Raw genomic sequence first — 19,577 nt, 5'->3', positions numbered from 1 at the left:
ATATAGAGCTTGGATCGCCAACAACATTAATGAACTGCTTTGATTCTGACATTCAGCGCGTTTAGTCCTTTATGAATCCCTGCTGCCAACAGCGTGGTAGGTGAGATGTCAACATCATCTTTTGATTTGCGTTGATGCGTTCATTCCACCCACTTTGCGTTGATCCCATTATTTGCGTTATCGTGTAGCCGTAATCTTGTAGTGACCGCATTCGCTTAATACTGCAACTTCTACACGATGACCGTAATCGCTTGACGACCACAACTCCTATGCGATGGAAGCATACGGCTGATTACCGCAACATCCATGCGTTGATCGAGCACGCTCGCCTTTGTGATGGAGAGTTTCTCTGCATGTAGTCGTCTATGTGGTGGTCCGGTTTCTGCATTTGCGTCCACTTCCTGCGTTAGCTACAAAAATAGACAATTGAACGCATAATAACAGAAAATAACGAGTTAGCTGAGATTCTCAATGCTGAACGCCGAAAACTCAATTTCTCGTGAATTCCTAACATAATTGCCGCATATTCCGCTTAACAGCTCTCATAATTCTAAGTAAAAGGCTTAAGATGACATGCATTTCTACATGTCATCAGTATTCCCCCTATATCATTCGGAATGTCCTGATGGAAGCCAAATTGTCGACCGAAGCGAAAGGGACTATACGACTCTATAATGTGGACATTCCCACACTGGAAGGATAAGTAACCTGATCGCATGCTGGAAAAATAACTGGACTTTAGGAAAGGTGGGTCTCTACTATCAGTTAGACGTTCATGCCTACTCCTGTTGTGAATGCTTGCGTGCCACTAAATACTGGTGCCGCTATGGATCAATTCCCATGCCTCGTACTCGTCGAAGTAAATCGAGCCACTTTCGCCAGAAAAGCGGGCCATCTTGAGACTTCGAACAGCTGCAGGAACGGAGTAATGTGTGTCGAAGTAATGGGTCAGCCAACCATGGACATAATGCATGGGGAAGTGAAAGTCCATACGCCTGATGGGGTTCAAAGCCTCTACTATCAACCCTAGGCTATGATAGATGTTGGCTAGAACCGAAACAACGAGACTATAAACAATTCCGTGAGCCATCAAGCTTACCATTCTAAAGACCCCGGGGCGAAGATAACCTCCCTTCTAGAGAAATACAAAAAGACATAACTAGTAGGATAGAAAGGCGGCCAGATAGGTCTTGTCCTTCAACTCGTCTTCTACCTCTAGCTCTGCGAATAGCATGTTCTCCCTGCTTGACCAATCTCAAAACGTGATTTGTGTACCGTCAGGATTTTGCGTGGACTAGAACAGAGAGGCTTTCTTTTGCTTCCGTGTAACAGGTTTGTCATATTTGTAAGCCCCCAGGAACCAAAAAGAGATCCATGAGCTGATAGACACTGAGAAATCATGCTTCGTAGGAGTCATGTGATTTTCTCTCTACGAGCACACTATCAAAAAATACGCCCGAAAAAGGTGTTCGCACGTTTTTGGCAAGTACTTCTCTTTGTCACGGTGACTAGTTAGCCCTTTGAGGGAAGGAATCACTTTTTCGTAAAAGTTTCCTTTGACCAGAAGGCCTCCGAGCAACCAGAGGTCCCATAAGGAAATTGACGATTCGCCTGCCACAGTATGAAGAGTGTTGGTTGAAGGGCACCATGCTTCACAAAAAGCTCGAACTATGTCATCGTTGTGATCATATGTCTACAAGGAGGCCATCACTATGCCAAGAAAATAATGTCACAAAGGAATCACTCGTTTCTACCTACTACAACCTCAAGCCACTCCCAGTAACAGTCAATGAAGCCGAATTCTCCAGGGACTTTTGTCACAACGATCCAACGGACCTAACCCTCAATTATGCGACATCCGAGAGTTAGCACTCGATCTGGGTTAAGGGTTTCCTCATGAATAGATGATCGCAGGATCCATGCACGCTTTCCTCGGGTCAAGGGTACTTCCGTCGATAATTTGGAAAGGATCATGTTGTCGTCTAAACTTGGCCAGCGATCAGCGAAAGGACCGATTAACGATTTTGCCACAAGAAGGTTGAGTCCTTCCTTCATGGGTTGACTCTGGTTTTTAAGAATCAAGAAGTGCCTCTCACCAGATGAAACGTGCTTGGTCAAGTGAACCGTTGTTCTGCAAAAAAAAAAAAAAAAAAAAAAAAAAAAAAAAGGCCACAGGGGAATGAGCTTCAACCATAGGGTTTAAAAAAAAACATCAAATTATCCCTAGGGCAATCAAGATGCACGAACGGTGCTACAAGGTAGACACTATCGGGATCCTCCCTAGGGTGATCGAATGGGAGAGTTGTAAGCCTTTGCGGGGCCCCTCCCACGACGATTAGGATGTGCGAATGGTGTTACAAGATAGACCTTTTCAGGATCCTCCTTATGGTGATTGAATGGGAAAGTTGTATGCCTTGGCGGGCCCTCTCCTATGACGATCAAGATGCACGAACGGCGCCACAAGACAGACCTTATCGGGATCCTCCCTAGGATTATCGAATGGGATAGTTGTAAGCCTTTGCGGGGCGTCTCCCACGACGATTAGAATGTGTGAATGGTGCTACAAGGTAGACCTTTACGGGATCCTCCCTAGGGTGATCGAATGGGAGAGTTGTAAGCCTTGGCAGGGCCCCTCCCATGATGATCAGGATGCACGAATGGTGCTACAAGGCAGACCTTATCGAGATTCTCCCTAAGGTGATCGAATGGGAGAGTTGTAAGCCTTTGCGAGGCCCCTCCCACGACGATCAGGATATGTGAATGGTGTTACAAGGTAGACCTTTCGGGATCCTCACTAGGGTGATCGCATAGGAAAGCTATAAGCCTTGGCGGGGCCTCTTCCATGACGATCAGGATGCACGAACGGCGCCATAAGACAGACTTTATCGGGATCCTCCTTAGGGTGATCGAATGGAAGAGTTGTAAGCCTTTGCAGGGCCCCTCCCACGACGATCAGGATGTGTGAATGGTGTTATAAGATAGACCTTTTCAGGATCCTCCATAGGGTGATCGAATAGGAGAGTTGCTTGGCGGGGTCTCTCCCATGACGATCAGGATGAACGAACGGTGCTACAAGGCAGACCTTATCGGGATCCTCCCTAGGGTGATTGAATGAGAGAGTTGTAAGCCTTTGTGGGGTCCCTCCCATGACAACCAGGATATGCAAACGATGCTACAAGGTAGACCTTTAAGGGATCCTCCCTAGGGTGATCGCATGGTAGAGCTATAAGCCCTGGCAAGGCCCTTCCCATGACGATCAGGATGCAAGAACGGCGCTGCAAGGTAGTTGGTGATTGAATAAGAGGGTCATAAGCCTTTGCAGGTCCCTCATGACGATCAGGAAGCACGAATAGGCATACAGTAGATAGACCATACCAAGGTCATCCTTATGTGTACCAAAGAGTCGATCACGCAACCGGACATTTTGACAACAAAAAAATAGAGAAAAAATTGTTGTTACAAAACCAAGCTTATGGAGGAGAAACCTCCCTTCGAGATTATTGACGAGTCAGCTAGTTAAAAAAAAATGGTTTGTGCTCCTTGAGTTGTGCTTTAACTCCTACAAAAGAGTAAGGGGGACAAGTTAGTAAACCTACGCAAAAAAAGTAAGTGGGCAAGTTGGTTAAAAAAATGAGGGGTGGGGGGGGGGGGGGGGGGAGGTGGGGTGAGGTGATGATGATTGTGAAAAAAAAAAGGAAAAAAAATGAAATCTTCTTAAAAGAAAAAGAAAAAAATGAAGAGTAAAAAAAAAGAAGAGGAAACGGAGGGGTGCTGGAACCCTAGGGCGCCCCCTCCTTCAGCCGCCGGAGTACAAGAGCGGCGAGCGGCGGCAACGCAAACGACAATAGTGGCGAGCATCGACGATGGTGAGCCCCGACGAGCCTCGAACATCGAACATGTTCAATCTTTTTCGATTCCCTCAACAGACGAGCGGGTGGTGGCCTTCGACTATTAGACGACGGCGCGGCTTCAGCAAGACAGCGGTGAGCGGGCGGTGGCCTTTGACGATCAGACGGCAGGCGCGGCTTCAGCAAGACAGTGGTGGGCTTGCGATCGGGTGAAGACGCGATGAAAAAGGCTGAACGCGGCTCGACTCGGTGGTTGTGTGAAGGACTAAGGCTACCACATGCGACTCGGCTCGGCTCGACTTCTTGATGGCAGCTCGGGAAAAAAAAGGAGAAAAGAGGGAAGTTTTTTCTACCTTTGACTGCCTGGGATGAAAATGCAAAAGGCTTTTAGCCCTATTTATAGGGACTCCACTGAATCCATAATCCAATTAACAAATCTTAGATTTGGTTAAATTTAGACTTTACTGGTTAAATTTAGATTCTATTAGTTGAAAAATTATAATAATAAAAAAAAATTTACCACTCAAATCTTATCTTTGATTCTTTTTTCGTCCCTCATTTTCTAAAACTTTTGGCCATGCATTGAACCTTTTGTTAATCGCATCTTTAGCCCCGAATTACATTAACTGGGGATGAATCCTTTATTATTATTATTATTATTTTGAATTTGAGATCCCTGAGTTTATCCTAAAATAAAATTAAAGTGGGACAATGCTCAAAACTTTTTGTAAATTCGGCTATATCTCAAATTTTGATCCCAAACTCAAGTTAGACTTATGTACTAAATTCATAGTGTGACTGACACATCAATTGAGGTCAAATTCAAGAACAGATGTATTTGGATTTTGATTCCAACTTTATATTTTTCGAGATTCATCCACCTATATATGTGCTAAATCTCGAAAGAGGGCATTTGTTGAATAAGGAATTTTGGACCAATCACAAGTTGCCACGTCGTTTACTAAATTAATGACGAAGTTCTAAATCATTAAATTTGGATACAATTAGAAGTTGACATATGTCCCGAATTGAATTGAAGACAAATTTTGACGACGTCACGCGATTTTATCATGACCGTTAAATCAGATGAGATTAATTAACTTCAAGTATTAGAGATTGAACCACATCGCATCAAATCAACTTCAACATCAACACAAACTCAAGTTCAACCCCTTGTTTGACACGTTTCTCCGGAAACCTCATGTGAACAATGTTAAATTGCAATAAATGTTGAATAAATCGATAACTTAACCATTTATGTTTATATAATATGCATCGTCTATGTCAAACTGAAATTGTGCATATAATATTTACCCTTCATTTCATAATGATGTTGAAAATGTGATAGTAGAGTAAAGTTACATTCTTTTGAACATCACAAAAATAATATCAAAATATAAAGTATAAAATCTATCACACATATATATAGAGTATAAAATCTATCACACACGTGTAACACACATGTTCATATATTTAAATAAATATAAATTACATACATGAAAGATTAAATTTTATCTTTCTGAAGAAATATATAGATTTGATTAAACTAATCAAAGTTATTTTATAAAATCTAAGTTGATTAAATTAGATTAAAATAATTAAGTATTAAATTATTTATTTTAGAATTTTATTAATTGAATATGATTTTTAAAGTTAACAAGCTCACTTTAATTCCCAAGATTTTCTTCAAAAATTTTGTCTATATTATAGTTATTTTGAGGATATATAAAATATTAAATTAAGAGAAAAAATTTTAAAAATAAGAGAAAAAGGAAATTAATGTCTTACCGAAGGAACAAACTGATTGAGGTAAAAACTAAAGTGATCCTATCCATTTCTAGAGTTCACCTTGATATTGACCTAATGCACAACCATCCGAAGGGAACGCTCCTAGGGCGCCTCAAGGCCATGCAAGAATATCTCATGGTGTAAACTAATGAAGGAGACCATAAGACATGTTGACACACATCCCTCTCCCACTTACTATAAATACTCTCTCCATTCACTTTGATATTAACCCATTCAAACACCATCTGAAGGGGGACGCTCCTAGAGTGCTTCAAGGCCAAGCATGAGTCTCACGGTGTGAACATTAAGGGAGAAACATGAGTGAAAAATTTGACAAATCGTATTTCCTCTCAATGAGTATTTTTTTTAAAAAAAAAAATTTAAGGTTTATTTAACTTAGGAAAAATAAGGCTAAATATTTTTACTAAATGATTGTTTAAGTTTGCCCAACAGTAACACTGGCTTTAGATAGTTAAACAATTTTGATTAATATTCGTTAAACGCTTTAACAAACTTCAATCAATAATTGCATGCTTGTAGCTGATGGGTGGAAAATGGAGAGTAAATATGCATGCATCTTATGATATGCGTTCGTTCTCCATGCGTCGATGGTCATGCGTTGGACTAAGGAATATGTAATATGCGTTTAAGAATATATAATGACCATGCATTCCTGCCACAAGTTTTCTTGCTCTCTCGCCAAGTATAACGAGATCGCAAGTTTCTCGGGGTGATCCGAGGTTGAACTCAGGGACTTGTAACTAAATGTAGCGAAGTGATGTGTTTGCGACGAAGAATAAAAGAATAATGAAGTTAAAGGACTATGCGCTACTCCTACTCCTAATTAAACAGATTAAGCAATGAAAGTATGACTATGAGAGTTGGTAGGGATGCAGCAACTGTTAATGCATAATAAGATGCATGGAAAAATAGATAAAATGGTGAAGGGGATAAATTCACCGCATCACTAAGCGTGATCGCAAGGGCAATCCCAGCCAGCACAAGTTATGCGATCATGCTATACACAAATATACGCATGCGATGCATATGTAAAAATGTCGAGAGAACTTATTTCTAAGTTTCTATTCTTGCTTATGCGCACTTAAGACAAGATGACCGCATACCACCATATCCTATTTCTAGGGTGCATGCAATGTGTAAATAGCAATAGAACTTATTCCTAAGTTTCTACTCTTGCTTATGCGATCCAATCTAACTCTCCCAAGCCTGGATTTTTTCTTTAGACTACTCTTCCAAGTGTGTCCAAATGATGAATGATGCACTCATAAGACAAGATGATCACATAAAGCATGGTTGAACATAAGATTATTTCTATCTCTAGGAACACTGCTTACTTTGCTTAGTGAGTTCCACTACTTACCCTCTCGGGCAATTAGTCATCGCTGATCAGCTCATAGACAAGCATTGCAACCGCTCATAGACAAGCGTTGCTACAGCCTCACACTTAGTAAAGAGGATTTACTCACCATACTCGCACAACGCACACCTCGGTGGTTTGCTACATGCTTCATATGTCTATGTCGCATGATTGAGTATGTGATACTCTTGCAATCTTACTTAGTTCATTGCAATGAAAGCAAGGGATGATAAATAAGAAGTTAATGAAGATGGAGTCGAAAGAAATAAAAAGATGCATTGATTACAAAATGTATTAATGTCTTAAGCCAAAACGTAATACAATACAGAGATAAAAGAGAGATGGAGGGCTAGATGTAGGCACTCTCTTGCTTCCATCAGATGTATGTCAAGGCTGCCGGTGGTGCCATGGAAGGGTGGTGGAGTAATCTCTCGAGATCTAACCCCGGCAAAGCTCCGATCGTCACTCGGAATGGGTGAAGGAATGAAGAACTCTAAAAAACGTCTTCTCACGCTCTCATCTGTGATCACAAGGATCTGCCTTAAGGCAGAAGCTCGGTTGCCTTGAATTTGGGCTTTGCGGCTCTATTTATAGAGCTCAAACGTCGATAGCATTAATGGTCCCGCTCTAAATCTCTGCCACTAACGGCGTGATGGTCCAGCTCTGAACCTCTGCCACTAACGGCGCGGTAGGTAAAATGTCAACATCATATTTTTGGTACTACCAAGGTATGCGTTCATGCTCGTTTTTGCAGAAGTATCATTGCATTCCACCAACCTTGCATTCACCCTTCTATCATGGTTATTACTCTATAGCCGCAACATTCATGCGATGAACGCATGCGATCACCCTTGCGATGGGTTGGGATTCACCGCATGCGACTGATTCCTGTGATAGCTACAAAAATAGACATTTTGACACAGAATAACGCATAATATTGGGTTAGCCGAGATTTTCAATGCTGGTCGACGCAAGCTCATTTTTCACATGAATTCTTAGTATAATCACCGCATATTTTACTTGTTAGCCCCCATAATTCTAAATAAAAGGCTATAATAACTTGTATTTCTACCAGCTATTAGTAGCAAATCTATCTAATTCACCTTTTCAGGCCAGTTCCAAGGTAAGGATGTTTTGTTTCCGTCAACTTAAATATCCTAGCTTAGATAGAACTAACCTTAGACAAAAGATCTCTTATAAATACGTTTGCTACAATTTTAATCTTTTATTAAAATCAATTTAATCCCATTAAACTGATTAAAAAATTAAATTAATTTTTAATCTCATTAGAAATTTGTGATATTAGGTCTATGTGAATCATATTTTAAAACTATTTTAAAAAATGATTTTACATAAGTTTATATGCAACTTTGAATTATGGATTTTAAATTCTAATTTCATTTAATTATAACGATTATAAAATAAATGAAATAAATTAAAACCATTTATTGCATCTAATGACATACTAATAAAATTATAATAATTATAAGATTATCTAAAGTAATTTCATGCATCATGCAATTCCCATTTCATTACTAAACATACATAACACTTATATATTAAAGTAATGAAATAATTAATAACATATATTGCATCCATACATTCAACTATATATCATAACTCCTATAATGTAAATGATCATGGCTATGTTATTAATGCATGCAAGTGTATAGTATTGGGGTTGATGCCCTAAATCTCATAGGGTTCTATAGTTTGTAATTGTAATTGTACAAACATCTTATTTATTTAATAAAATATATGATGTTTTATTTCAGTTTGAGTTGCATTAACCATAAATCAATAAACTAACATCCAAAGTTATCTTATAGCTTAAACATGTATGTAGATACATACGAGTGGATCATATTTTAGTGATAACCTAAATGGTCTATAGTAGATGGATAAGAATGGATATCTTATCCTGGTGACACTACAAGTATGGCTCGCTTTGTAGATGTTACAATTGTTGTAGAGTGTTACAAATGATCTGATCCTAATTATTCATGTGGAGACATATGAGCGGGGATATTCTATACAAAGGAGTTTGTATAAGACCGAACCACGAAATTTTTAATCTTATTATACAACGTCGTTCATAAGAAAGACTTACATTTCATAAGTAACATGACCTGAATCCTGAATGAGGTGTGAACTCCTGCCTATGAAGGTGTTCCTTTGATTTGTATAGGTGAGAGTAGGGTTGGCAGAAAAACCTGCATGGGTTGGGGATCCCCAGTTTGATCGAGGGTGGGGTCAAACCGAAGAATATTTTTGAGTCCCCGTCCGGGGACGAGGCGGGGATAGGGACGGTGTCCCTACCCCGACCCCGATTAATCCTTGACCCTAGTTTGATATATTTATATTTTTTTAAATATATATTTATAATATATAATATAATTGATTTATATATATATTTATAATATATAGTATTGAAGCCCAAAGTTAATTATCCAAACTTTAACTCGAAGCCCAACCATCAAGTCAAGCCCAAACCTAAAAACTAAAAAAACCCTAAACTGAAAACTCCCAGTCACACAAACACTGAAAGTCTGAAGAAGACTGATGCATGTTTTCGTTCTATGTGCCCCTGCTTTGAACAGTGAAGAAGAACCACAAGCCATTCAAGCCTGCTGCAGTTCAACTTCAAGCTGTTCAGGACTGTCCGACAGAGCTTTGAAGAAGACTACTGTCGTTTTGTCTTACACGTCGTTCAAGCCACTGCTATCTTGTCGAGATCAATCCGTTAGAGTTGTTGCCCTGCTGTTCAAGCTGAGATCTGTGCACGATAAGCCACTATTGCCCTAATGAGATCGGCTGCGAGGAAATGGGGAATGGAGCCCCATAGGAACCCTATTTCCCTTATAGGGAATTCCCGCCCCCATCCCTACCTTTAAATGGTAGGGACGGGGGCAGGGATGGAGGTGAATTTCCCCCACGGGGCCAGGGACGGGGGACCCCCCGCCTTGCCCTAGCCCCATTGCGAACCCTAGGTGAGAGTGGCCAGATCGCCAACTCAATAAGCCTACCATTTTGGGGATTCATTTGATTGGGGAGCTAGGAACACAACTACACAAGAAGGAATTCACTCCTTCCCCAATGTCAGGACAAGTAGATAAATTACTCCCTTAAGGACTAATTTCGAGGCTTGAACAATGTGGCACCACACCCTCTCCTGGCATGAAAGGGGTTTCGTCATAGTTAGACTATGATTTATTGTTCATTAGAGGGATCAGTGGTACTTAAGAAGTTAGATGTAACTACAAGGGAAAATGATAATTTTGGCTCAACTGTACTTACAAGTAATTTGTGAAGGGTCATAGTACTATTGACTGGTTATATCCAATGGACACAGAAATATATCTGTAGTGCGAAGAATGCAACTATCGGTCTTTAGTGGAGTGCTTGACAGTTAATGGATGGTGGATAATTTGATTAAAGGAGTTTAATTAATTATTCACGTACCATTGGAGCTTCAAGCTACAGGTCCATGAGGTCCTCTTGGTAGCTCAACAGGAATTAATGAGAATCAGTCTTTGGGTTAACTTGAATTATTCAAATGAATTAAGGGAATTAATTATATGTGATATAATTAGGTTAATATAATTATATGTGATATAATTACTATAATTTATTTCATACATTATAATATTAAGTATTTATGAGAGGAAATAAATATTTGACTATGATTCAAATATTAATTATATGAATTCGATTCATATAGTTAAATTTAATATGAATGTGATTCATATTAAAAACTATTGGTGAGAGAAAGGAAAGTATAGGTTATATTGTTTATGATACAATATAAAAACTATAAGTTATATGTTATATTGGATATAACATATAGTTTAATATATATGATAAGGTAGTTCTCATATGAATATATATTGAATTATTTATTAAATAAATAAATAAATTTAATAAATTTATTTATTTATTTTTGAAAATTATTATGGGAGCTTCCTTCTTTTCTCTCCATGTCATTAGTGGGAAGTAGGTTGGAACAGAACGTTTTTGTTCTTCTTCCACATTGAGTTTTTTTGATAGAATAGGGCTCTGTAATCTCCTGTGCTTCTTCTTCTCTCAACTCTCTGTATATTTTTCCCTCTCATCTAAAATAGCTAAAGCCCACTCCTTCTATATTCTCACCTAGAGAATACCGAGGTAGCTTTCATGGTGTTGATTCTGTTGTTCGAGGGAATTCAATTGAAGAATGTCTTCAAAGGTAAGGGTTCTAAAACCCTTATTCCTCTTCTGTTTTTTTTTTTTTTTTTAGCATGCTAAATATTTAGAATTAAATGCATAATTCTTGTTGTTTCTCTATAAAATTCTATTCTATGAAAAATGGTAAATTGGGACGATCTGCTTCTGCTCAAGGATCCCTATCTATAGGTTCCTTCAATTGGTATCAGAGCGGAGTTTTTTTTTTTTTTGCCTAATTTTTCCAAAATTTCAGAATAATTTTACAATTTATGGTGGGATTTAATTATTCATGCATTCTGTATAATCATATGTTGAATGTTGATGAATGTTTATGAATGTTGTTTGCAATTATGGATGGTTTACGGGCTTGGGCATTTAGAATTTTATTTTGTTTTTACAAATTTGTTTTGTAAAGGCCCATCTTTTGGGCATAAATTTGCTATTGAGTCTGTATTGATTGTCCTTGAGTCGTTCGTTCTTGTTTCCGATCGAATTCTGAAGAAAACTAGGAGAATTTTCATGGCGTTTCGAAGAAGTTCGAAGCAGTACAATGGGTGACTGTACTACAACTTTGCGACATTGTGTCCTAGCGTTGCGACGCTGCGATGCGGTGGACGAGGAAAATCTTCATAGTGTTGCAACGCTAGGGCACAGCGTCGCGACAATCCAAGATAGAGATTTCATGTGGTTCAGCATTGATTCGTGCGTGGTTCATGGTCTGCGGGTTCATTTGGACCGGTTTCTGGTCTGGTTTGAGCGGTTCAAAGTCCGGTCACTGTTTCAAACCAGATGGATATTGATCTTGTAATAGTTTTTTTTTATAGGTGTCCAATCCCGATCCATTAATTGCTTTTATTTTATGCATGTGATGTATGATTTAATTTTATTATTAATGTCATCATGTATGCCATATAGTATAAAATCCCACCATAGGTTATGTATTTAATTTCATGCATCATATTATAAATGTTATAATTTTAGATGCATGATTTTATTTTATAGCATGTTCATGCATCATATAATATAAATGTTATAATATATGCATGCATGCATTAATCGCATATCCATGCATCATTTATATTATTATTGTTATAATATATATTTCAATGTATGTATGGATGTATGCTATAGTATGTTTCATTACCTAATTATATAAATGTTATATATGTTAGTAATGAAATGAAATTGCATGAAACATGATACTACCTTAGATAATTTATAAATGTTATAATTTACTAAAGTATGCCAAAGCATGTAATATATGTTTCAATTTATTTCATTTATTTATAATGGTTATAACTAAATGAAATTAGAAATTAAAATTGATAATTCAGAACTGCATGCAAACCTTAGGTTAAAATCATCTTTTGAAATTGTTTTAAAACATGATTCAGATAAACCTATGATCATTTTTCTAATGAGATTAGAAACTTAAGTTTAATCTTTTAATCGATTTAATAGGATTAAATCGATTCTTAATTAAAAGATTAATATTGTAACAAATACATCTATAAGGGACCTTTTGTCTAAGGCTAGTTCTATCTAGGTTGGGGTATTTAAGTTGACGGAAATGTAACACTCCTACTTGGGAACTTATCTGGAAAAGTGAATTAGATAGATTTGTTACAAGCATGCAATATTTGATTAAAGTTTGTTAAAATGCTTAATAGACCTTAATCAAAATTGTTTAACTACCTAAAGGCAAGTGTTGTTTTTAGGCAAATTAAAACATTCACTTAGTTAAAATCAGTAGCCAAATTTTTCTAACTAACCTTAGGTAAAACACCCAGTGGGAGGAATATGGGGTATATAATATTTCATTTATCCTCTTCACATTTCTTCCTAAAAGTTCACACCGTGAGATTTATACTCGGCCTCGAGGCACCTTAAGTGTCCCCCTATGGATGATGTTTGTATAGATCAATATCAAAGTGAATGGAGAGAGTGTTTATAGTAAGTGGAAGCGGAACATGTGACAACACATCCCTCGGTTTCTCTCATTAGTTTGAAGTAAAGTTTCATGCATGGCCTCGTGGCACCTTGAGTGTCCCCCTACAGATGACATTGTTGCATGACGCTTTATTCAAACTCCAGAAATGGATAGGATTACTTTAGTTTCATGTCTCAATCGATTTTTCCCTATGGTTGGCTCATTAGGGCGAAACTTTAGAATCTAAAATGAGGGGTTACACTTACAAAAAAAAATGTTAAGCGAGTTTAACAATTTATGGACCGAACAATAGTGGCCGATAGTTACAGTAACAAGCAGTTGCTCTGTCTATTGGTTGAGATTGTCTCATTCTAGTGAAGGGGCACCTGATCACACTACGGTGGCTTTTGTCTTGCCTCACTGAAACATCATTGCAAAATAGATGTCACTTAGGGTACATTAGATTATTTTGCTAAAATTGATTGGTTTTTCTAGGTGGTTTAATGCAAATAGACTAATATAAATAATTTGTATGGTTTCAGCAAACTTATTTAAAATGACTTTTGCAATGCTTAATTTACTCGTCGTCGACAAATTATCGGACGGAAATTACACATCTTGAAAAAATACAATAAACACAATCCTAATCATCGATGACCTCCATTTTGATGTAATGGAGGACTGTCCTCCCATTCCAACTCTAAATGTTGCTCGAAATGTTCGAGAAGCATACAAGCGATGGACACGGGCAAATGAGAAGGTCCAAGTGTACATCTTGGAAAGTATTTCGAAGTCTTTCCAAGAAGCATGAGCCCATACTCACGACCCGTGAGATTATGGAGTCTCTGAGAGGAATGTTCAGATAACCGTCCGCACAGCTCAGACACGACGCTCTCAAACACATCTCTATTGTCCGTATACAAAAAGGGGCATCTGCTTGAGAACATGTTCTCAACATGATGGTCCACTTTAACGTGGCGGAGATGAATGAGTCCATCATCGATGAAGCCTGTCAGGTTAGGTTTATTTTGGAATCTTTGCCTGAAAGTTTCCTACACTTTCGTAGCAACGCTTTTATGAAAAGGTTGATTACAACCTGACCACTTTGCTCAATGAGCTACAGACCTTCCAGTCCTTAATGAAAACCAAGGAACAGAAGGGTAAAGAAAATGTTGCTTCATCCTCTGAGAAGTTCCACAGAGGTTTGGCCTTTGTAAAGTGGAAGAAGAAGAAAGGTGGAAAGGGGAAAGCTAACCCACCAGTTGCTGCCCAAAATGGCAAGAAAGCCAAAGGAATATATTTCCATTGCAACCAAGAGGGACATTGGAAGAGAAATTGTCCCAACTTGACAGAAAAGAAGAAAGCCAAGCAAGGTAAATATGATTTGCTTGTTTTGGAAACCTATTTAGTTGAGAATGATGATTCGACCTAGATAATTAACTCGAGTGCCACTAACCATGTTTGTTCTTCATTTTAGGGAATTAATTCCTGGCGGCAACTAGAAGCTAGGAAGATGATAATAGGTTGGAGCTAGGCATGTCATCTCAGCAGTGGCAGTGGGAGGTCTCCAATTAACTAGAATAAATATATTTTGCTAGAAAATGTACATGTAGTTCTTGGTTTGAAGAGGAACTTAATTTTTGTAAAGTGTTTATTAGAACAAAGTTATTGTATATATTTCTCTGTAAATAAAATATTTATTTCAAAGAATGGTGTCAATATTTATTCTGCTGAACTGGAAAACAATCTTTATGTGCTAAGACCGCTATCAACTAAAGCCCTCCATAACATTGAAATGTTTAAAACTGTGGAAACTTAAAATAAAAGACTTAGAATTTCTTCTAAAGAAAACAATCTATATATGTGTGTGGTAATTTTAGTATAATAATTACTTCTTCTTTTATTAACATGATTCTGGCCTCAATGATTAAATATTGAAACATTCAATTCAGGGAATGATATGATATTATTTGGTCAAAATTCATTTTTTCATAGAAACATCTACTCGTATATTTTATTCAACCTAAAAAAATATTAGATAAATATTCATCACAATTTTTCAAACTTTCTTTCTCAAACTACTAATACAAGAGCATAACATGTTTGATATATACTCATTAGTTTATAAACATTTATTAATTTAAAATAAGTGCAACTACAGGTGCATGGAAAAAACAATTAATACTAATTGATTTATGCAGCTTCAGGTGTATTAAATCAAAATTAGCTTTAGGAAGAGTAATTAGCTATTATGCATAACTTTCAAACTTTATCATAAAGGAATTTATCACATACATACATACATACATACATACATATATACATACATACATACATACATACATACATATATATATATATATATTCCAAAAGCTCACAAATTTATCCATGTGAGCAAATTTAAATGTTCAACAATCAAATAAATTTCAATTCCAGTATACCAAACAAAAATTGACTAATTCAACTCCCACGTTAGTTCTCAAGTAGAGGTATTTCCTTGCGATCAACTTAAATACCTTAGCCTAGCCTGAACAATCCTTAGACAGGATTCTCTTAGTCAATTTTTATTTCTAATTCATTAATCTTTTAATTAAGAGTGAGTTAATAGACAACTGAATCTAAATGCATTGTTAATCTTATTAAAACAAATTCACTTTAAGAAACAATCTTTATTATCTTGAATCTTTGCAAATAAAATTAAAGAATAATTTTGAATATTTATTCTCATATCTGAAAGATAAAATAGTATTATTAGAAGAGAATCTTAACGAATAAAAGATAATATTAATATGAGAGAATTTTACCTTTATTTAAAAGAAACTCAAATCTTATCTAGAAGTATGCAATCCAATTAAGAAAACAAATATCTTTCTTTAATTTTTCATATATAATAATTATATTCAAAGTTATAAAAATATGAATTGATTCGAAAAGCATCTCAATCAAATCTTTCAAAAATAAGAATTATATTTGAAAATAAGATGTACGATTTGTAGTTTATGATAAATTTTAATCCAAATGACATATTTTATACAATAATTTTAAACATACACATAAGTTTATATAACATATTTGACATATCCATATAAAATTTAACTAAAAATTTAAAGTCAATAAATATTTGGTTTTCAATGTCCTTTCTATTTTGGACCACTCAAAATAAGGTTATTTGAGTTTCTCAAACCTAAGTTTTATTACTCAACAGTATAACTTTTACCCATAATTCATGAAATACTCATCAACAATGCAAAAAGATTGTGATAAAGACTCATGCACATATACAGTGTCTAAATATGATTACAAAGTTTAAATTTTCGGAGAGTAGGGTTTGGAGTCCAACAATTATATGTCTAGGTTTGACTATGGGGTCGGGGCGGGGTGGGGCAGGGCGAGGGAGGGTTCCCCGTCCTCGTCCCCGCCATTTGAAGGCGGGGACGGGGGCAAGGATTCCCCATCGGGGAAACGGGTCCCCGTTTTCCCTTTTGTTTCCCCATGGGGACTTTTTTTTAAAAAAAAAAAAAATCCCTAAAATTATATTTGGTTTGGGCTTGGACACTTTAGTTAGACTTAGATTTGGCTAAATTAAAAACTAGGCTAAATGTAAAAAGTTAAATACCTAATATATATATATATATATACCTAATCGGGATGGGGTCGGGGACGAGGACGGGACAGAGATACCCTCTCGAGAGGGCCTTTGTAAATGGATCAGCCAAGTTCTCTTCAGAGGCAATCTGCATGACAATCATGTCTCCTCGGTGTACATACTCAGCTTCTATGGTGAAGTCAGTAATACATCCCATAGAGGCTATCCCGTATATTGAAAGAAACCACATTTGCCCATTTCCAGGAATGTATTGCCCAGCTTAGGAATGTGGTCCTTTTATGTATATATTGAAATGTTGTATTGCTGAAAGAAACCACATTTGCCTATATTGAAATGTTGTATTACTGAAAGAAACCACATTTCAATATATGGAATGTATTGAAAGAAACCACATTTGAAAGAAACCATATTCCTAAGCTGGAACACCGTTCAAAATGATTGTAAAGGTAGTTTTGCCTCTATGAGATAGCCTACAAATAGGCATACCTTTGATCGGCGTTCCAGCTTCTTTGGATTTTACATCAACATATGAGATGGGCATCCCAAATCCTGAAGTGACGTAAACTACCTTTATGTCCTCTCCATAACTCGTAAGGTGTTTCTGAAACACTTTTGAGGGAATCATGTTCAATATATACACCGCAGTTCTTACTACGTGGCCCCAAAAAGAACTTGGCAACTGAGTATAACTCATCATAGAACGAACCATGTCCAACAGGGTTCTATTTTTCCTTTTTGCAACACCATTTTGTTGATGTGTGCAAGGTGTTGTGAGTTGTGATTGAATTTCGTGTTATATCAAATAGTCCTAGAATTTTAAGTCCAGTACTCACCATCTCGATCTGATCGAAGTGTTTTAATCTTTTTACCTAATTGGTTCTCAACCTCTGCCTTATATTCCTTGAACTTTTCAAGTGTATCAGACTTATGATACATTAGGTAATTATAGCCATACCTTGAATAATCATCGATGAAGCTGATGAAATATTCATACCCCCCTCTCACTTTAATATTCATCGGACCACAAAGGTCTGAATGTACCAACTCTAAAGGTTCTTTGGCTCTAAGACCTTTTCCAATAAAAGATCTTTTGGTCATCTTACCCTCAAGACAAGATTCACATGGCAGTAAAAAGCTATATTCTATCTGGTTTAGAAGTCCACTATTAACCAATCTCCCAATCTTATTAAGATTAATGTGACCTAGTCTTAGGTGCCAAAGATAGACATTTGAAGAAATTTTCCTTTTCTTATGATGAGTTTTTTTAAACATCTCTATATTTCAAAAGGCTTTTACCTCAGTCAGTTTTAACATGTATAAGTTATTCTCTAGATTTGCAGAACATACTATATTATCTTTTGAGATAATGAACATTTCATTATATTCAAAAGAAACTTTGTAATTTTGTTCTAGCAAACATGAGATAGAAATTAAATTCCTTTCCATAAAAAGAATGTAATAAACATTTTCAAGTAAAACGTGTCTATCTTCAATAAATAACTTTATATCTCCTACTACTTTAGCCGAAACAACCTCTCCGATCCCTACCTTAAAGGTTGCTTCACCTTTTGTAAGTTGTCTCCAGGAACTAGTTTCATGAGCAAAAGTACATATATGATTAGCTGCTCCTGAATCCATTATCTAGGTTAGTTTATCATTTTCCACCAAGCACGTCTCAATGACAAGTAAATCATATTTATTTTGTCGTGTCTTCTGGTCAGTAGCAGAATTGGGAGATAGAGGACATTCCTCTATTAAAACATAGTCTAAATTATCAATTGCTAGTATATTCGATTTCCATGTTGATTTACCGTTAAAAAGTGTTGAAAACGAGTAAATTTAAAGAATTCAACATGCTGAAAATATAAACAAATTCTAATTAGTAAATTGCTTTTAAACTCAATCATGTTTTAGCAAAGTAATAATGTACCTAAATTTCATTATTTTTGCAACGATACTATAGTGTGTCAGAATAAGTGCTACCGAGGGGCAGTCAAATACTCCTTCACTAAAGTAAGACATTCTTAACTAAATACTATCTCCAGAATAACTCATATTTCGATAGTCATTTAGCTACCATTTTTTTTTCAAGAACTTATTAACACTTAGTAATTCTGTAAGTGTAACCCTCCATTTTTAGATCTCAGAGATTAGCAACCCCAACGATACTACCGAATTGGAGAGTCAAAGTTGGAAACAACCTTAGAAATCCTATCTATTTTTGGAGTTTGAGTTGTTCCGAATCCCATGTTACAACCCTCCGAGGGGATAGCCATTGTTAAACGACTAGCAAAGGCCGCTTAAAGCTAATTAGCAGGCACAACATAGGAATTTCACGGTCCAAACCAACGGAAGAGACCACAGGACATGTTGACACTTGTCTTTCACCCACTTACTATGAACTACTTTCCCAATTCACCTTGATCTTTGATCCATACGAACACTTTCCGAATGGAGGTCACTTCCAGGGTGATACGAAACATCATATGAATCTCACGGTGTGAACTTTATAGGGATGTGAGAATTGAAATCAATATATCACATATTTGGTTTTCTAATGAACAACTTCCCCTTATTCACCTTGATCTTGATTCATGCAAACACTTTCCGAATGGAGGTCACTTCTAGGGTGACACGAAGCATCGTATGAATCTCACGGTGTGAACTCTTTTAGGGACGTGTGAATTAAAATCAAAACATTATATATTTGATTTTACTGTGAACAACTTCCCTTATTCACCTTAATCACAATTCATGCAAACACTTTCTGAATGGAGGTCACTTCTAGAGTGACGAAGCATCGCATGAATCTCGATATGAACT

Source organism: Benincasa hispida, chromosome 3 (assembly GCF_027475165.1).
Source record: "Benincasa hispida cultivar pf3 chromosome 3, pf3_genome.v1.1, whole genome shotgun sequence".
Taxonomy (NCBI): domain Eukaryota; kingdom Viridiplantae; phylum Streptophyta; class Magnoliopsida; order Cucurbitales; family Cucurbitaceae; genus Benincasa; species Benincasa hispida.
This window is presented reverse-complemented; position numbering follows the sequence as displayed.